The sequence below is a fragment of the Erinaceus europaeus genome, chromosome 15 (genome assembly GCF_950295315.1).
Source record: "Erinaceus europaeus chromosome 15, mEriEur2.1, whole genome shotgun sequence".
In the NCBI taxonomy this organism is placed as follows: Eukaryota; Metazoa; Chordata; class Mammalia; order Eulipotyphla; family Erinaceidae; genus Erinaceus; species Erinaceus europaeus.
The window spans coordinates 33,230,606-33,252,435 of NC_080176.1; the positions used below are offsets into that span (position 1 = coordinate 33,230,606).

The 21,830-nt window shown below is 40.2% G+C and overlaps 1 protein-coding gene across 3 annotated transcripts in view; it reads right to left on the reverse strand.

The window, feature by feature from the left end:
• Positions 1-21,830, reverse strand: part of CALN1 (calneuron 1) — a 692,151-nt gene that overhangs the window by 454,168 nt on the left and 216,153 nt on the right. The gene's annotated exons all lie outside the window — the stretch shown is intronic.

Consider the following 21,830-nt stretch of genomic DNA (forward strand, 5'->3'; position numbering starts at 1 on the left):
TTCGTTGGCCTGACAGACCTGAACGAAGACTGCTCAGCAATGAGATATCTTGGCCAAGACCCTGGGGAGCTCCAGGGGCTTATCCATCGCCCCCCCCCCCCAAAGCAGGTACTCCAATCACACAGTACTCAGAGCAGGTAGTGGTGGTGACAGACTCTAAAATAAAGTGACTGGAGGGGATACATACTTGAGCCTCAAGGCAGGCAGAAAGCAGCAGCCTCCAACCCTCTCAGGGAACACAAGACTCCCAGGAGACATAACAAGGAAACGTCCCAGAAAAGACCTTATGCATGTCCCCATATCCCCCCCACCCCCCAGCTGCACAAGTTGAGGAGGACGAAAGAGGAAATAGAAGTGAGTCAGGGGACTGGAGGTGCTCACCATGGAGGGCACCTGCCTTGCCATGTGTGCAGCCCAGTTTCCAGCCCCCACACCAACTGGGAGATGCCATGATGTCACAGAAAACTCCAGTAGTGTGTCTCCCTCCTACCCCTAACCCTCTGTCTCAGAAAAAATAAGAGAAAGGGAATAGTACTTGAAAAGGTGGGTCTCAGCCTGGCAAGAAGGGCATGACTCTGTTACACTGAGCACACTGGATTCTGCTTCTAGAAAATGACAGATGCTAAGTCTCAGAGCCCAATCAGGAAATAGGTGGGACAGATGGAAAATAAGAAACAGAGCTCAGGTGAAACAGCTGCATTGTGAAGGTGATCTCTCCATCAGAAAAGGGATCCAAGCCTCCCTGTCTAAGTTCTGTGAGCTCTCAAGGCACCCTCCCCACACAACGATCATTCTGTGTAAGTCACTTGTCAAGCCCCTACAGCACTGAAGTTGGCATATGTATGATAAATTAAAGAGGTCTGAGTGGTCCCTCTGGGCACTACTGAACAACGAGGTATAAACTACAGGAAAAGACCGCCAACAGGAGGTGAGTCTCTGAGGACAACTGTTCAAAGCACCCAAACACTGCTGTTAATATGGACAAATGCAGTTAACATGGACAAGCAAGGTAACAGGACAAAAGTACATAATGATCCTAGGTCCATGGTCCCAAAAGGATAAAGAATAGGAAAGCTTCCAATGGAGAGGATGGGATACAGTGGTGGGAATTGTGTGGAACTGTACCCCTCTTATCCTATGCTTTTGTTGATCATTATTAAATCAATAACAATTTAAAAATAAATGCACAGAGGTTCCCTCTAAGCTCTGCTAGGGTTCTACTGAGAGAATGTGAAAGACTAACTGGGACATTTCCCAGCTCCCTCCCCTGTGGGTCAGACATAGAATCTCTTGAAGGAACTACAAGGGAGCACTCATAAAATCATGTAATTCCCAATCTTCCTTTATTAAGATATGAAGTAGAGATAGTACAGAAGTGAAAGCCAGAAAGAGAAAACTTGGAGAATAGGTTCCCTGGGAGCCCTGGAAGAATTCCAAAAGCCTCTCTGTGTGAAATCCCTCTCCTCTTAAACCTTACATACTTCATACCTGGGTCAGCTTCCTATTGGCCTGCTAGAAACGCCAGGTATGGTTACTTTACCCAACTCCCACAGTGTGCATCTTTTGTGCTCAAGTCCCAGAGTTCCCACTTTCCTTGTGCTTGTGTCCTAGTCCCTATGCCCCATATACGCAAACAGGTGCAATGAAGTGTCTGTGCTCCCCAGGCTCTCCCTATTCATTTCCTGGCCTCCATGGTTCTAGACTGATATCTACATGAAAGAATGACAAGAGAGCCAGCCATGTTTCAGGGAGACAAGCATTTATTGAGACAAAGCAAAGATAGAAAAGAGAGGAAACCACACATGATAGAGGTGTGTGGGCACACACACACACAGAGAGAAAGAGGTACACCATGAGTTTCTCCAGTTTTCTGAATTTTGTAGTGTTTGGGGGGGATTCTAAAGGGGGACCCTCAAAGGATAAACTTCAGCCATTGTCTCCAGAGCACATATCTGAGTTCATTTGCATTTTATGGCACTAGCAGTCAGGTGGAAAGGGAGATACCAGAACAGGATGTAGACAACTTGGCCCCTCTTCCAAGCTGCCTGTAGAGTGCAGAGGGAAGGCTTACCAATGTCCCTCTCCTGTGTCTTGTCTGTCTTGTGACATTAGGTGACATACCTAGCAGGACACACACCAAGCCCAATCCACAACACCAAGGAAACTCCCAGATAGAAGTGACTGAACTTGGCCACCTGCACAAACTGCTCAAGGAAGACTGGCTCAGTAGCAGAACACAGCTTCCATGCTGCTGTTTTCACTCAGCAGACTTGGCTCAGCATCAGACACTTCCACCCGGATGTCAAACCTTCATTTCAAACTCAAGATGTCTAAAAATGAATTCATTATCTTCTTTAAAAAACAAAAATCCAAGGGGGGTGGCTGGGTGGTAGCACACCAGGTTAAGCACACATAGTATGAAGCAAAAGGATCCGTGCAATGATACTGTTTCAAAGTCCCTGACCCCCCACCTGCAGGGGGTCACTTCATGAGCAGTGAAGCAGATTTGCAGGTGTCTTTCTCTCCACCTATCTTCCCCTCCTCTCTCAATTTCTCTGGATCTTATCCAATAATAAAAAAAAATTCCCCGGCTTCCCACCTGCCGGGACGTCCCTTCACAGGTGGTGGATCAGGTCTGAAGGTGTCTATCTTTCTCTCCTCCTCTCTTTCTTCCCCTCCTCTCTCCATTTCTCTCTGTCCTATCTAACAACGATGGCATCAATAACAACAATAACCACAACAACAATAAAAATCAACAAGGTCAACAAAAGGGGAAATAAATAAACAAATAAATAATTTATAAAAAATGAAAAAACATTGGGAAAAAATGGCCTCCAGAAGCGGTGGATTCATAGTGCTGGCACCAAGCCCCAGTGCTAACCATGGAGGTAAAAAGAAAGGAAGGAAGGAAGAAAGGAATGAAGGAAGGAAGGAAGGAAAAGAAAGAAAAAGAACAGGAAAGAAAGGCACACTTCCTGATTTCTCTATTAAAGGTCATTTTCACTCATCATAACAACTGGGACAACTCTCCCAAATATTCTGTGTCCTGCAAAGTAAAACAAACATGACTGAGGCAAAAGTCAACCATCAGCCTCCAAGCTACCAGTGACTCTCTCCATAGCTAACAAGACACCTGCCCATGGGCTCAGTGCTCATGGCAGGATGCAGGTGGCAAAGTTACAGGTACAGTAGGCAACTAACACCCCTGTCCCCAGCCAACCAAATACACCCACTCCAGCTACCATTTCTTATTTTCTCCACATTAAATTTCAGAGCAAACAGGTTGAAAAGTGAGACTTAGACCTGTAAGATAAAACTTTCTTTCCCTGTTGTTGGGGTCAGTGTAGAGATGGACAGACAGGGGAGAGCCAGGCCTGGAAAGCACCTGGAACTGGGCACTGTTGCACCACACCAGAACACATATTCCCCAGGCACAAATGTTCCCCTAGCCAGTAGGAAAGAAAATGAATGTTTCAGGAGTAATGGAAGTGGTAACAGGTATGATGTGGCTTAGAAGTGAAGCCAAGACCTTAGAAGTTCCTAAAAGTTGATATAATAAGATTGTTAGTTCCCCACCCACCCACCCCCTCTCTGCCAAGCTGAGAGCTTCAACATGTAAATAATCTGCTCTCATTCTCTCTTCTCTCTCTCTCTCTCTCTCTCTCTCTCTCCATGTACTACAGCATGTATGTTCTCAATTTCCCTGAATAAAGCTTAAATTTCCTGGAAAATCATGCTTTCTCCTCAATTCTTTGTTCAGTTTATGTATGATGAATCCATAACCATGTGGGGGCCAATCTCCACCAATCTTCCCCCAAGACACTGTCCCTAAGACAACACTGATTTTTTTTGGGGGGGAGGGTACATGTTGTGGCCATTTCAACTTGGACAAATTCCCATGGTCGAGGGATGAGAAGCAATACTTCCCACGTGGTTTCAGCTTCCCACTCAGCACTGACCCAGTCAATTACAGCAGCCTCACTGCTATTCAAGTCTTTCCTAAATGTGGGGGAATGCCCAGCCCATCTTACCTAACTAGTCATTGCTCTAGTTTCTCAGAATCCCATTATTTAGAGAACCTTTTACTTGGCTTTCTGAAGCTGTGCCACACAAATTTTCATAGCCGGTTATGCTCAGATTCCAGTCCCTCCTTTGTTCAGCCACAGAATGTTACAGGCTTTGCAGCAAAAAAAATCCTCAGAAATGAATCCCACTCACTATACCAACATAATTTGCTTCTGAAAAAAATAGCTTGCCAAATTAGATGCATGCTCCGTTCATTCACTCTACACGCAAAAGGCTCAAAGTGGAAGAGAAAACATGTGCAACTGAACCATCCATATAGATAAATAATGTAGTGTTCAAGAAAGAGAACAACATTATCCCAAGCAAGCTAAAAACAGCTGCTGTTATTAAGAACTAAATTTCACTCCAATTCACATGGGGAAACCCAAGGTTTAAGATTATCTTTTTGAATAAGTTCACTGGCAAAGACAGATATAGTCCTAAATTAAAACTTAAAGATGGATTCTCATTTTAAAAAAGAAGGAAAATTAAGAAATATTGTCTTTTACAAGTGCAATTTACTCATTGAAAAATATTATTTAAGCGGCTATCATGGGTATATTTTTTTCTATATGACACTATATTTTTATATTTAACAATCAGGACTTTTTGGTCAAAACAGTACTAGATTTAAACCCCAGCTCTGCCCTTCCTAGCCATATAGGTGAATTACTGAGACTCAATCTCAGTCTCTTCTGTAAAAATTGGTCTTTGATACATATTGAAGACCAGTTAATTTTTGTCAGCATCAGGGTGTCAGCAGTTTCAGCCAAGTTTTCAGATAGAAAGGGAAAGACAGAGTGAAAGAGAGGGGTCTGGGCAGTGATGCAGCCAGTTGTGCAAGCACAAGGCCCCTGGTTCAAGTCCCCACTCCCTACCTGCAGGGAGGGAGCTTCACAAGTGGTGAAGCAGTACTAGAGGACTGACTCTCTCTCTCTTTCTCTCTCTCGCTTTCTTCTCTCAATTTTTCTCTGCCCAATCAAATGGAAAAAAGGGGGTGGGTCAATGACCACTGGAGCAGCATATTCACCATTCAGGCACTGAGCTGCAAAAATCATCCTGGTGGTTCAAACATGGGCCATGCATATGACAAACAGATACACTATACAGATGAGCTATCTTGCCAGTCCTAAAGAGTATTTTGTGTAAATATGAGAGAAGTTAAGTTACAGAAAGTACTGTACTTAGCACCAGTCATGTTCTTGGTCAATATGAGCAGTGGCTATTTGCTAAGGTTTATACTACACAGGATGCACAGTAAAAGAAGGTCCTAGTTGTGCTAGGCTAAAGATAAAAACAAACTGGGTTATGAAGGGGAATCTACAGAAAACAGGCAGAATGAGCTTTAGAAAGAGACTCTGTACTTCATAATGCTGCAGGTTTGGTGTGTGAACAATCAGGTGGAAGGATGACATGTGAACATCTGAGGCAATTCCTTATAGTAAAACTCATACACACATACATAATGATACATTTTATATATGTGTACATATATATATATATATATATATATATATATATATATATACAGAATTATATCTTTCTCGAGAGACTTAATACAGCTTCTATTTTTCCCTCTACAGGACCAAAGGCACAGGTTCATTGCTGTAGACTGATATAATAGTTTGTACAAGGAGTCTTCCAAAGTATAATTATGCAAAACCACTAAAGCAGAGAAATTCGTAAGTGTGGTCCTTTGACCAGAGCCTATGGGGCACCCTTTCTTGCTGGTCTGCAATGAGATATATGGACAAGAACTAAAAGAAAACATTGCCATTTTTATAGAAATTTGGAAAATTATTCTAATAGCTAAACACATGGCCAGAGATTTTTTTTTTAATACATTTACTTTCTTGTTCCATTTTGCCAGTAATTCACTCCTACTCTGTTTTACAAAAGTACCTGTCTACCAAGGACCAAAACTTTATTTTGTAATTTATTTTTACTTTTTTTCCCCACAGAACAACAGAACTCCACTCCAAAAGGTCTGCTATCGGGGATCAAAGGGCCTCACACTTGTAACTCTACAACTGAGTCATTTTCCCAGTCGCAAAGTTCCTTAGGACTTTGGAAATGAGTAGTTTCTCTGAAAACAACTTGAACTATACCACACTAAAACATTAATTTGCATAAGTGTCTGATAATGGGTCATATAGTGGGGAAATATCTAGAGCAATGAATATTAACATGTCTGAATTTTTTTTCAAAGAACTTAATTTTTTAAAGTTTTTTTAATTTTTTAAATTTTTTTAAAATTTTTTATATATTTATTTTATTTATTTATTCCCTTTTGTTGCCCTTGTTGTTTTATTGTTGTAGTTATTATTGTTGTTGTCGTTGTTGGATAGGACAGAGAGAAATGGAGAGAGGAGGGGAAGACAGAGAGGAGGAGAGAAAGATAGACACCTGCAGACCTGCTTCACCGCCTGTGAAGCGACTCCCCTGCAGGTGGGGAGCCGGGGTTCGAACCGGGATCCTTATGCCGGTCCTTGTGATTTGCGCCACCTGCGCTTAGCCCGCTGCACTACAGCCTGACTCCCAATTTTTTTAACTTTTAAATGGACTTTAGAATGGAGCTGCCAGACTCATTTGTAGTCTGGACTCTCCCTAGAGTGTCTAAAGTATGCATGGAATCAGGGCCGCTTCCCTCTCCCATAGGGCTTTCAGGTCCTGGTGCATGATGGTGGAGAAGGACCTGGCCTGGGGGTGACTATATTTAGCAAAAAACTAAGATATTTTACACATGTACCCATAATTTTATTTACTGTAAACTATTAATCTCCTCAATAAAAAAATTTTGAAGAGTAGATAACAATCAATGACATACCCACACTTTGACTTTAGAATCTAAACAGTAGAGCCAGGCAGTAAAGGGAGCAAGAGATATTTATTTTCTACAAGAAGTTATTATGTACTTACATTTATTTTATATTACTTAATTGAAGAAACATTGGCTTACAAGACTGTTTCTTTCACAGGAATATAGTTTCACATCTCCCCAAAAGAGATGTGAAAAAGGGGCATAACTTTCCCACCTCGAAATTGCCATCCCCCTATACCATAGAATACTGTGTCCCAAACCTTCTTTCAGTCAAGGAGAGATTTTTATCTACAGAAGTTCTCCTCTATTTCAATAACTCAGAGATCACAAACCATGACATCAGGCAGTCATTTGACTTTATTGAAATTACTTTTTGTTCTTGTTGCCACCAGGATTACTTACCAGGGCTCGGTGCTGGCACTATGAATCCGCCGCTCTTGGCAGCCATTTTTCCTGTCTCTCCTCCCCACTTACTAATTTTTTACATGACTGGACAGAGAAAAATTGAAGAGAAGGGGATAGAGAAGGAGAGAAAGCTAGACATTGTCCTTTGATCCACTGTGAATCAGTGACACCCCTTCCTCTAACTAGTCAGGAAACCTATCTTCCATGATTTAGCCTGGCTGGGAATGGAAGGATTTACACATGAAAGTGTGAAATTAACTGAAGAGATAGAGGTGAGTGAGGAGGACCCTGGGAGCAATGACCAATGGAAATTATGGTCGTACATTTATTGCTTGTAATGTGTTACAATTTACTGCTTTTAATTAAGGAATAACTGCAAAAGACTTTAGATACCCCCAGAAATGTATGTGCCCTTCTTAGAGTCCAAGAATTAAGTAATGGGGACAAGGTGATCCCATCTTACGTTAGCAAAGATGCTCTACATATGTGCCAGCTAGACATCGGGCATTTGGCTAAGCACTTAGAAAACAATTGTGTTCCCTTGTTAAGATCCTGCAGGAGCATGCCAATTGGCAAATTGGGCTTGGGTAGGGTTCAAACAAACAGTAATGAGTAAGCAGAAAACACCAACATGGGGTTCTGTATAAAAGTTCTGATTCATTAGGGAAAGAAGCACTTTCTAGATGATGTCAAACAAAAAGCATTCATTGTAGAAAATGATGTAACGTAAGGAGATCAGTTTACAAAGATTCTGGTAATGACCTTAACGAATGAGAAAGCAGAGTCTCTATGTAATGCCAATGAAAATTCATGAGGAAATATCAGAGTAAGGTAAGGCAACATCAAGTCAAAAAGAAAAGTGGAAGGTCATTCCACCTTCTACAACCCACAATGACCCTGGGTTTATGCTCCCAGAGGAATAGAGAGTGGGAAAGCTATCAGGGGAGGGGGTGGGATATAGAGATTGGGCGGTGGGGATTGTGTGGAGTTGTACCCCTCCTACCCTATGGTTTTGTTAATTAATCCTTTCTTAAAAAAGAAAGAAAGAAAGAAAGAAAGAAAGAAAGAAAGAAAGAAAGAAAAGAAAAGAAAAGAAAAGAAAAGAAAAGAAAAGAAAAGAAAAGAAAAGAAAAGAAAAGAAAAGAAAAGAAAAGAAAAGAAAAGAAAAGAAAAGGTGGGTCACCCAATAGGGTATCCATGTTACCATGTGCAAAGACGCAGGTTCAACACCCTAGCCACTACATGGAAAACCTGCAGAGGGAAGCTTCTCAAGCAGTGGAGCAATGCTGTGGTGTTTCTCCTTCTCTCTCTATCTCTTTCTCCATCTCTACATCTCTGTCTCTCATCCTCTTAAAAAATAGAAAACAGCTGCTGAGAGTGGTGGAGTCATGTAGGCACTGAGTTCCAGTTATAATCCTGGTGACCAAAAAAAAAATCAACAAGGTGAGAGGCAAGCAGATATGCAAAGGGTACAAAAAAGTGGAAATCCAAAAATATACTAGTAGAATGAAAAACACTATTGATGGTAACAAGAAATAATTCAAATGAACAGAAAAATCAACAAATTACATAATATACCATGGACCCACCACCTGATGCAAGTACAAGGTTATTTTATTTGCTTTAGATATTTTTTTTTAAATAAAATATAATACTGATGCTCTGATCACTAGTTTTAGTCCCCTAACTCTCCACAGTGACAACTATATTCTGGAGGTAGAATGTATCCTTTTCATCCAAGCTTTAAAATTTGTTTGTATGTGGATGTAGTGATGTAGAATGTATTACTTCTGTCAACAATTTGTCCTGCATTATATCTTAACTCTTTTTCAGCCACCAGGTTCCATATGCTAACTAGACTTCCTTGGGCAGAGGACCCTAGCATGTGTCTTGGAACTCTAGCACATGTCTTGGAACCCTGACTTCCCAGATCCCTGCCCAACTAGGGAAAGGGAGAGACTGGCTGGGAGTATGGATCAACCTGCCAACACCCATGTTCAGCAGGGAAGCAATTACAGAAGCCATACTTTCCACCTTCTGCATCAACAATGATCCAGGGTCTATGGTTCCAGAGGGATAAAAAATAGGAAAGCTATCAAGGGAGGGGATTGGATATGGAGCTCTGGGGGTGGGCATTGTGTGGAAATGTACCCCTCTTATCCTATAGTATTTTCAATATTTCCATTTTATAAATAAAATTTTTAAAAAAGAAAGAAAAATAATGTATTACTACTGTTGTATCTTTATATTTCCATAAATGACACACCATATAAATACTTTAGTAACTTGCACATCTCATGCTACAGCAGATTTCACCTTATCCAAATCATTACACATATATGTCACTAATTCATAATCGACTGCCCCATAGTTTCTTTATTATGTTTTTTTTCCTCCAGGGTTACTGCTAGGGCTTGCTGCCAGCACTACAAATCCACTGCCCCTGGCAGGCATATGTTCCATCTTTTTTGGCTTGGACAGAAGGAGATTAAGAGGGGAGGGGAAGATAGAGAAAGACACCTGCAGCCCTGCTTCACCACTCGTGAAGCAAACTACTGCAGGTGGGGAGCCACGGCTCCAGCCCAGATCCTTGTGCTTCACACTATGAGTACTCAACCAGGTGCACCACTGTCTCCCCCTCCTAGTTTTTCATTTATATGCACTGCAATTTATCCATTTTCCAACTGATAGAAAAGTATATTACATGAATATGCATATTACATGAATAGATGTATATATGTGTGGATATACCTGCCCTGTGTGTATGTACACACACACATACATATATATGTATTCATCTAGCCCATATAGCTATAATCAATAAAATAGTATAGGATTTTGTGTAATTGTGCTAGAAAATGAGTTAAATATACATTGCTACATAACAATTTATCCCTGAACATAGTGACTTTAAAAGCCCTCTTGTGGGTTTCTTCGAGACCACACCCTCACTATGGTAAGGACTGTCCTACTTTCTGATGGAGGCTGGGTCAATCTATTACAACACTTAAAGAAAACTGGTCTTGAAATGTGTGCTGCCTAGAATATTCCTAGATGTCACCATGGACAGCAAGCTCAGACTGATAGGAACTCAGGTTAAACAGACTCTTGTGTTAAATATAAATACATATGGGCCCCAGGTCAAATTGATGTGGTAAATAGTTAATTGTTAATTGTACTAATACAATTAACTAATAGTTAATTGTACTAATCTTCAAGTTTGGGAGCTACTTTCTGCTCTGATCCAGCTTTTTAGTCATATTCTCAACTCTGACACCATCTTCTCAGACAATATTTTTAGTGCACCTGCAGGTTAACTACCAAGCTACAGCAAAAATTAGCACAGTCATGAGCCCCTAAGGACATATCTAAAATAGACTTCTAGCTTCTATCCACCCTAAAATTCCCACTCCAGTCTATTCTATTCCTACTTTATAGTTTCTATTTATTAAACATTTTGTCCTGCTTTATGTCTTACTGCATTTCAGCCAACAAGATGCAAATGCTACTAAAATTTCATCATGAACTCCCTGGGCAGATGACTTCACCAGTGTGTCCTAGAACCTCACATCTCCAGAGCCCTACCCCTCTAGGGAAAGACAGAAACAGGCTGGCCCATTTGCAGCAGAGAAGGAATTGCAGAAGCCAAATCTTTCACGTTCTGCACCCCATAAAGAATTTTGGTCCATACTCCCAGAGAGATGTATGTTAGAAGAAGATGACCAGATCAGAGGGCTCTGAACTCCAATTTCATCAGGACCCAGAGACAGAAGAGGAGAAAAAAAGGGGGGGCGCTCAGAAGTAGTAGGTGTGACTTAGAAAGAAAAGGAGTGGCCTTAGAAAATATAGGTAGGGGAGTCGGGTGGTAGCACAGTGGGTTAAGCGCACATGGCGTAAAGCTCAAGGATTGGCATAAGGATCCTGGTTTGAGCCCCCAGCTCCCCACCTGCAGGGGAGTCACTTCACAGTTGGTGAAGCAGATCTGCAGGTGTCTATCTTTCTCTCCCCCTCTCTGTCTTCCCCTCCTCGCTCCATTTCTCTCTGTCCTATCCAACAACAATGACATCAATAATAACTACAACAATAAAAAAAACAAGGACAACAAAAGGGAATAAATAAATATATAAAAATTTAAAAAAAAAGAAAACATAGGTAGATAGATATAGTTACAGAAATAATAGTGAACTCATATCTGTGATCTTGGGAGAGCTAATGCAGTTCCCAATGGAGAGAATGGGGATACAGAGTGGTGGTGGGAAAGGTATGGAATTACACCCTGCTATAATTTTGTAAATAAATACTGAATCACTAATAAAATAAGTGTGACTCGGCTAGATTCACTTCCAAGATGGTGCACTCAATATTTGTGTACAAAAGATCTCACATTCTCATTAACCTGTCTTGTGCTCAGAGGCTTCCTCTCTTCCAGGTGGGGACCAGCAGCTTGAACCCAGATCCTTGCACAATGTAATGTGCAATTTAACCAGATGCACCACCATTCAGCCCCAACAATACAAGTATTTTTATAATGTAGCAGCTACTTTTCCCCACACAAGTGATCACAGAAACAGAGGGAAAGTTTTTTTATAACTTGATCTGAGGAACCGCACACTGTCACTTGCACCACATTCAAATCATCAGATTTAGTGTAGTAAGTATAGTCCACTCTTATGCAAAGGGCAATTTAGCTCTGTCTTTTGAAAGATGAAGTGTCAAAGAATTTGTGAACATGCTATATATTAAAAAGATTCAGTTTGTGTTTTGAGAAACTTTGAGACATACAATTGATTTTCCCCCTCTCATATTAATTAACTACTGATTTATATGTCTACATTTTGCTAGGAGTGTACATAAACACCATTCCCACCACCAAAGGACTGTGACCCATCCCTCCCTCCCACTCCCACCCCCCCCCTCGGCCCAGGAAGCTGCATGTCTACCCCTCACCACTGGGTTTTTACTTTAGTGCCCTACTTATAATTTGATCAGGTCCTGCTTTTAGTTTCATTTCAGATCTTCTTAGTCAGCTTCTGTTGATGAGTGGGATCATCCCATACTCATCTTTATCTTTCTGACTTAGTTCACTTAACATAATTCCTTCTAGCTCTGTCCAAGATGGGTCAGAGAAGGTGGGTTCATTGTTTTTGATAGCTGCATAGTATTCCATTGTGTATATATACCACAGCTTTCTCAGCCACTCATCTGTTGTTGGGCACCTGGGTTGCTTCCAGGTTTTAGCTATTATGAATTGTGCTGCTATGAACATAGGAGTGCACACCTCTTTTTGGTTGGGTGTTATGGAGTCCTTGGGGTATAACCCCAGGAGAGGAATTACTGGATCATATGGAAGATCCATGTCTAGCCTTCTGAGAGTTTTCCAGACTACTCTCCACAGAGGCTGTACCAATTTACATTCCCACCAGCAATGTAAAAGGGTTCCTCTGTCCCCACATCCTCTCCAGCATTTGTTGCTGCTGTCCTTTTTGATGTATGCCATTCTTACAGGAGTGAGGTGGTATCATAACAAAGGGACTTTTCAAAGTTAACCCAATTACCAAATAATGTGATGATAACATTAACTATCGATTGTCTTTTTGAACCCTAAGACAGCAGGAACCTCACATCTCCACTATAGAGCCCTTACTTCCCCCAGTCCTGGAACCCTTGGATAGGGCCCACTTTCCCATATGCATCTTCCAATCCAAACCAAATAATATTGCATCCGCCAATCACAAGCTAACCAACGCAACGATTGCCACCTCAACATGCTTCACCTCAGACTGTATCCAGAGACTTCACGTGTGGAATGACAACCCTTCAGCTTCATTACTCAGGTGAGACCTTTCCTTTTATAGTACACTCTAATTTCATCTCAGGTAGTTCACTTTCTAACAAAGTCCCATAAGCTAGATATACACCAGTTTCTGTGAGAGAGAGCATATGTGCACACGTATCCATAAACTACTGCAAAATATATACCTGAAAGCAGTAGTACACTAGAGTTTGCAGTGAGTACCTCCCTAACACTTCCTCTCCACTATTCCAAGCTTGGGATCCATGATTGCTCAACAAATTGTTTGGCTTCGTATGTTAACTCTCTTTTCAATCACCAGGTTCCAGATGCCACCAGGATGCTGGCCAGGCTTCCCTGGATTGAAGACCCCACCAATGTGTCCTAGAGCTCAGCTTCCCCAGAGACACACCTTACTAGGGAAAGAGAGAGGCAGACTGGGAGTATGGACTGACCAGTCAACGCCCATGTTCAGCAGGGAAGCAATTACAGAAGCTAGACCTTCTACCTTCTGCAACCCTCAATGACCCTAGGTCCATGCTCCCAGAGGGCTAGAGAATGGGAAAGCTATCATGGGAGGGGGTGGGTTGTGGAGATTGGGTGGTGGGAATTGTGTGGAGTTGTAACCCTCCTACCTTATGTTTTTGTTCATTAATCCTTTCTTAAATAAAAAATTAAAAAAAAAAAAGAATTTGTGAACATGGGAGTCAGGCAGTAGTGCAGCAGGTTAAGCGCACATGGCGTGAGGCACAAGGACCAGCGTGGGGATCCCAGTTCGAGCCCCTGAGTCCCCATCAGTAGGGGAGTCGCTTCACAAGCGGTGAGACAGATCTGCAAGTGTCTCTTTCTCTCCCCTGTCTGTCTCCACTCCTCTCTCGATTTTTCTCTGTCCTATCCAACAACAGCAACAACAACTACAATAATAATAACCACAACAATGATAAAAAACAACAAAGGCAACAAGGGAGGAAGAGGAGCAGTGGATTTGTGGTGCAGGCACTGAGCCCTGGCAATGACCCTGGAGGCAAAAAAAAAAAAGAATTGTGAACATACTTCAAAAATCCTCATGGTTTCTGGCACTCTACAGTCCTACCATTAGCCTAAGAGAGTCTCTATTTCCCTCGCAGGTTTGATAACACTTGGTGTAATCAGGCTGCTTCATTTTTCTTAATTGGATTTTCTTAAGTGTTAATTTAGGCATCTTTTTATATACAGCATGTGGCTATTCTGATGTCCTCATCTGTAAATTTGCTGTTTACCCATGTTAGGCAATTTAGTATTTGTACACTGCTTTGCTCTTCCACTTTGCTGTTCAACCTAACTTTTAAAGTCCCCACTATTTGTTATTACTTTTGCTGTTATTGTTATATTTCAATCAATGTTAATTATCTAAGTTTTCCCACTTTTTTGCCTCCAGAGTTATTGCTGGGGCTGCATGCCTGACCTATGTAGCCACGGCTCCTGGAGGTCATCTTTTTTCCATTGTTGTTGGTGGTGGTGGTGCTGTTATTATTGTTGTTGTTGCTACTGTTGTTGTTGGATAAGACAGAGAGAAATCGAGAGAGGAGGGGAAAAGAGAGGGAGAGAGAAAGATAGACACCTGCAGACCTGCCTCACTGCCTGTGAAAAGCGGCCCCCTAGCAGGTGGGGAGCCGGGGGGGGGGGGTCACCCTGTACCAGTCCTTCCACTCAGCACTATGTGGGCTTAACCCAGTGTACTACTGCCCCTCCCCCTTCCCACTTTTGTTTTTATTTGTCTGCTCATTACTGATTCTTCCAGGGCACTCTTTCCTTCTGAGTTCAACTTGCTTCGTAGTAAAGGGGACTTAGTAAATCTTTGACTATAAACAGAAAGCTATTTAAGTCTCTGGGAGAAAAAAAAAAAGTTCTTGTTTTAACCTCTTTAAATTATAGTTCTACTTTTAGAGAACAAATTATTTCTTCAATACCCTGAAGGTAATTTGATGCTGATAAGAGTACTCATTCTGAACAGTTCTAAGTATATGCAGATGCAGTTTCTCTCCCAATCTCTATATTATCTCTTCTGTCAACTCTTACTAACTGTACGTTGGACCTCTTCATTCAAACTCAATATTTTTTGAGTTTTATTTTATATTTGACTCACCTAGCAAGCACTCATTATCCATATGATAATGTATTTTTCAAAGTTGAAAGTGTATTTGCAAGCCTCCCTTGCTCCTAGAACTTGGGCTAAGAATTAGTTACAATATTTAAAAGCACTTGTGTAAGTCTAAGGTAGAAATAAAGTGAAACAGTGATGTATTAGGTCTTTAAAAATGTAGATTTGTATTATTACCCATATCTATGGTTTAACTATTCCTATAAAGGTCAATTCTGAGTTCTCAGTGTATTGTCACTGAACATGAAGTATTCCTGTCATGCAGCTATCAGATACTACTCACAAAATGATAAATAACAAAATACCGGTAAGTAGTTAGAAAGGCATGAGTTCTCAGTATTTTCACTTTATAACAATGTTAATTGTTTAATTCATAATGCATTATATAAGTCTACATTTCATGTATGATTCATTTATGAATGGCTATGTTTAATAAACAGTTTACACCATGCCACTGGATGAAGACCTTTTTCCTATCCACTTCCAGGCACATCTGCAAAAAAAGGAACGTCATAGAAATGGACCTATTCCTGTGGCGACACCCCACTGTCAATCCCACAGCTTATGGCCATAAATAAGTGATCGTGGTGATGGCTAAAAAGAGTAGCAGTAGTTTCTAAAATCTTACATAACAGACTCCACTCTCCAGTTTTTGGGATGTAAAGAGAAAGGTGCAGGAGGGAGTCAGGTGGCAGCGCAGCGGGTTAAGCGCACATGGCGCAAAGCGCAAGAACCAGCCTGAGGATCCCGGTTCGAGCCCCTGGCTCCCCACCTGCAGGGGAGTCGCTTCACAGCTGGTGAAGCAGGTCTGCAGGTGTCTATCTTTCTCTCCCCCTCTGTCTTCTCCTCCTCTCTCCATTTCTCTCTCTCCTAGCCAACAACATCAATAATAACTACAACAATAAAACAACATGGACAACAAAGGGAATGAATAAATATAAAAAATGAAAAAAAAGAGAGAGAAAGGTGCAGGAACAGCAAACATACTGGCAGTGGCAACCTTCATGTTAGTAACTCCTTTAGAAAGTCACTTATTCCTCCCCCGCCGAACATGGGCGTTAACAGGGATAGAGAATGGGAAAGCTATCAGGGGAGGGGAGGGGATACGGAGTTCTGGTGGTGGTGGTGGGAATTGTGTGAAGTTGTACCCTTCTTATCCTATGGTTGTGTCAGTGTTTCCTTTTAATAAAATTATATATATATATATGCAAAGCAAAAAAAAAAAAAAAGAAAGTCAATTATTCCATTGCCCCCAAGGTTATCACTGGGACTTGGTGCCTGCACCATGAATCCACTGCTCCTGGAAGCTATTTTTTTCCATTTTATTGCCCTTGTTGTTTTATTGTCATTGTGGTTATTATTGCTATTGCTGTTGTTGGATAGGACAGAGAGAAATCAAGAGAGGAGTGGAAGACAGAGTGGGAAGAATGAAAGACTTGCTTCACAGCTTGTGAAACAATGAAACAACCCCTCTACAAGTGGGGAGCTGGGGGCTCAAACCAGAATCCTTTTTTTATATATATACATATAGCTGTTCTTTATTATCAGAAATATAGCTTTGGTAAAATAAACCAGTCATGCATACAATTGATAACATAAACAATATAATATTGCTAACTGACATACCATTATGTATTATTTAGCCAAAATAGCTTACATAAATAAGTATAAGTAAATAACAGGGAAAGAAAAACTAAAGGATATTCTAGTCTGTCTTAGTCTGTTCAGAGCACATTAACAAAGTATCATGAATTGTGTGATTACAGCAATAGACACTTATTTTTCACAGTTCTAGAGACTGGAATTTCAAAATCAAGATGCTGATATAACTGGTTTCTGGTGAAAATTATTCATGGTTTGCAGATGGCTACCTTCACTGTAGAATGAGTAAACTCTAAAAGATATTAATTTCATTGTTAGAGCTCCCACCTTCCTGGTGTGATCCAAACCTAATTATCCTCCAAAGTTTCCATCTCCAAATATTTCACTGGGGCTAAGTCTTCACATCATAACAAATTTGGTTATGGTGGTTATTTGGTGGTGGTGGTGTATGTTGAAAAACTTGTCAAACCAGAATCTTTACAAAAAAATCTTTTACAAAATTAGTCAGAAACCTGTGGCCAGGGATTGTAGAAATGCAGTTAGCAGAGATCAGTCCCCACATTGCAGAGCCAAGAGGTGAGAGAAGAAAAAATCTGTTAAGTGAGCAAGCAAAAGACTGGAAGGGCTGGGGCCAGGTGGTGGCGCACCTGGTTAAGTGCACATTACAACACACAAGAATGTGGGTTCAAGCTCCCAGTCCCAACCTACAGGGGCGAAAGCTTTACTAGTGATGAAGCAGTACTGCAGGTCTCCCTCCTCTTTCTCCCTTTCCCTTTCCTCTCCCTCTCCCTCCCTCTTTCCTCCTCTCTGTCTCCTCCTCCCCTCTCAACCATGGTTATGATTTTCTCCAGCATTTCTGTGTCTACAACAAGGAAAAAAATAACTGTTAACTAAGTAACCATGCTGCTACTACTTAATATCCTCATGACATTTTTTAATCTCAAAGACCAGGAAAAATTCTCTGAGCACCCAAAGAGAAAACACAGGTTCCCCACAAAGGAACAAAAGAAGTCAGAGTCAGACAGAACAGCAAGTGAACACAATAAAGACCAAGTCTCCACTTGCCACTGCCTTTAAAATATATCCTGAAGCAAAATAAGTGGAGATGGTTAAAATTAAATCATAGTAAAATATTTTAACGTAAAAGTAACTGAAATAAAGCTCTAACTTCAAAACAATTTAACATAAAAAGTAATGAAGGTCATTTTGTTTTAAAAGGATAAAATCCAAATTGAAAATATATTAGTCACATAATGATTATGAATTACATACTGTATCATTATAAATAGAACATAATGTAAATGTACAGAAAAAGTAGTACTATGTCCTGGAACCTCGCTTCTCCAGAGCTCTGGCCCACAAGGGAAAGATAGAAACAGGCTGGGGGTATGGATCAACCTGCCAATACCCATGTCCAGCAAGAAAATTATCAGGCAATATAGTAAGGTGTCAGGCTACAAAATTAACATTCAAAAGTCAGTGGCATTCCTCTATGCGAACACAAGGTTAGATGAACATGAAATCCAGAAATCAACTCCTTTTACTATAGCAACAAAAACAATAAAATATCTAACAATAAACTTAACCAAAGAAGTGAAAGACTTGTATAATGAAAATTGTGAGTCACTACTCAAGGAAATTGGAAAAGACACAAAGAAGTGGAAAGATATTCCATGTTCATGGGTTGGAAGAATTAACATCACTAAAATGAATATACTACCCAGAGCCATTTACAAAATGAATGCTATCCCCATCAAGATACCAAACCCACTTTTTAGGAGAATAGAACAAATGCTACAAATGTTTATCTGGAACCAGAAAAGACCCAGAATTGCCAAAACAATCTTGAGAAGAAAGAACAGAACTGGTGGCATCACACTCCCAGATCTCAAACTGTATTATAGGGCCATTGTCATCAAAAGTGCTTGGTACTGGAACATGAATAGACACACTGACCAGGGGAATAGAATTGAGAGCCCAGAAGTAAGCCCCACACCTATGGACATCTTATCTTTGACAAAGGTGCCCAGAATATTAAATGGGGAAAGCAGAGTCTCTTCAACAAATGGTGTTGGAATAAACGGGTTGAAACATGCAGAAGAATGAAACTGAACCATTATAGTTCATCAAACACAAAAGTAAATTCCAAGTGGATCAAGAACTTGGAAGTTAGACCAGGAACTATCAGATACTTAGAGAAAAATATTGGCAGAACTCTTTTCCACATAAATTTCAAAGGCATCTTCAATGAAATGAATCCAATTACAAAGAAGACTAAGGCTCTTGGCCTTAGCGCCATCTTCCTAGAACGATGAGAGCCAAGTGGAGGAAGAAGCGAATGCGCAGGCTGAAGCACAAAAGAAGAAAGATGAGGCAGAGGTCCAAGTAGACTTGTGCACCCATGGAAGCCACGGGAGCAGAAATAAGGGATGTCGGAGGCCAGAGGCGCTGGTACAAATTGGACTTCTGTGCTGTAGCCTAGAATTTGTTTTCAGCGGATCTAGAACCTCATCACCATTTGATCCTACGCGACCATCTTGAGTGACCTTCATTGCTCATACAAAGACACAGTCCCTTTTGCTCCTTTGCCTTAGACTTGTCATTCTGGACTAGTTCTGCTCTCCTTGTGGCTGAATGTAACCCGTGTACAATAAATAACCTCTTCTGCTATCTTAGCTGAAGGGAGAGAAAAAAAAAAAAAAAAAGAAGACTAAGGCAAGTATAAACCTATGGGACTACATCAAATGAAAAAGCTTCTGCACAGCAAAAACAAACAAACAAAAAACCCTACCTAAACAAAGAGACCCGTCACAGAATGGGAGAAGATCTTTATATACCATACATCAGACAAGAGTTTAAAAACCAAAAGATATAAAGAGCTTACCAAACTCAACCACAAGAAAACAAATAACCCCATCCAAAAATAGGGGGAGGACATGGACAGAATATTCACCACAGAAGAGATCCAAAAGAGATCCACATGAAAAAATGCTCCAAGTCTTTGGTTGTCAGAGAAATGCAAATAAAGACAACCATGAGATATCACTTCACTCCTGTGATAAAGTCATACATCAGAAAAGGTAGCAGCAAGAAATGCTGTAGAGGTTGTGGGGTCAAAGGAACCCTCCTACACTGCTGGTGGGAATGTAAATTGGTCCAACCTCTGTGGAGAACAGTTTGGAGAACTCTCAAAAGGCTAGAAATGGGCCTACCCTATGATCCTGCAATTCCTCTCCTGGAGATATATCCTGAGGAACCCAACACACCTATACAAAAAGATATGTGTATATCTATGTTCTTAGCAGCATAATTTATAATAGCCAAAACCTGGAAGCAACCCAGGTGTCCAACAACAGATGAGTGGCTGAGCAAGTTGTGGTATATATACACAATAGAATACTATTCAGCTATTAAAAATGGTGATTTCACCATTTTCAGCCCATCCTGGATGAAGCCTGAAGAAATCATGTTAAGTGAAATAAGTCAGAAACAGAAGGATGAATATGGGATGATCTCACTCTCAGGCAGAAGTTTAAAAACAAGATCAGAAGAAAAAACACAAGTAGAACCTGAACTGGAGTTGGTATATTTCACCAAATTAAAAAAACCGGGATGGGTGGGGAGGAGATTACAGGTCCAAAAAAGATGTCAAAGGACCTAATTGGGATTATATTGTTATGCAGAAAACAGAAATATTATGCATGTACAAACTATTGTATTTATTGTCAAATATAAAACATTAATCCCCCAATAAAGAAATTTTTTAAAAAAGAATAGGAAAGTTATCAGGGGAAGGAATGGGATACAGAGTTCTGGTGGTGGGAATTGTGTGAAATTATACCTATCTTATCTTATGCTCTTGTTAATATTTCCATTTTATAAATAAATTTTTAAAATAAACATAAATAAATAAATAAATAAAACTAAACTATTTAAAAAAAGGATCATTAGGGGCCAAGTGGTGGTATACCTGGTTTTGCAGACGTGTCAAAATGTGCAAGGACATAGGTTCAAGCCCCTGATCCCCACCTACAAGGGAAAGCTTCACAAGTGGTAAAGCAGTGCTGCAGGTATCTCTCTATATCTCCTCCTCTCTGTCTCTCCCTGCCTCTCAATTTCTGGCTGTCTCTATCCAATAAATAAATAAGAATAATAAAAATAAAGAGTTAAAATTTAAAAAATTAATAAGATCAGCAAACTTCAGCAAAGTTACTCAAAAAATAGGTCTAGCATAGTTGGCTATCAACAGAAACAATAATAACAACAATGAGTAGGTTAATGCAAAAGTAGGTATTTTCTAGTTATATGATATAATTAACATATAGCAGTATAACTAACATAGCTAAAGGTGTACAACATGTTGATTTGCCGTAGTTAGCTAACATCTCCATTATATCACATAATTATCATCTCGTGTGTGTTGAGAACCTCTAGAACCTGGTTGAGCACACATATTACAATGCACAAAGACTGGAGTTCAAACTCCTGGTCCCCACCAGCAGGGGGGAAGCTTCACAAGTGGTGAAGCAGGGATGCAAATGTCTCTCTGTCTCTCTCCCACACTACCTCCCCCTTCCCTCTCGATTTCTCTCTTACTCTAACCAAATTAACATATATATGTATGTATATATATATATATATATATATGACATCTAAGACCTACTATCAGCAACTTTCATATATAATATAGTTATATATATAATATAGTTACCAATATATCAGTATTGTAAACTCTAATCATCTATTAGATTCTCAAAATATATCCACTAAAACTGAGGTGTTTTAGCAGACTTTCTTAAATAAATATTTCCTAGATAAAACTTAAAATTTAAATGAAATGCACACTATCTTAAAAGTAACAAAAATGAAAAGTTTTTATTTTTAAAATGAGTATAGCAAAAAAAAATAATAGTGACAATGTAAAGCTCTCATTGCTTTAAAAAGGAAGATTAAACTGTGAAAAATAAAATAAGTCTTGAATGGTAACTTCTTCAAAAATAACAAAA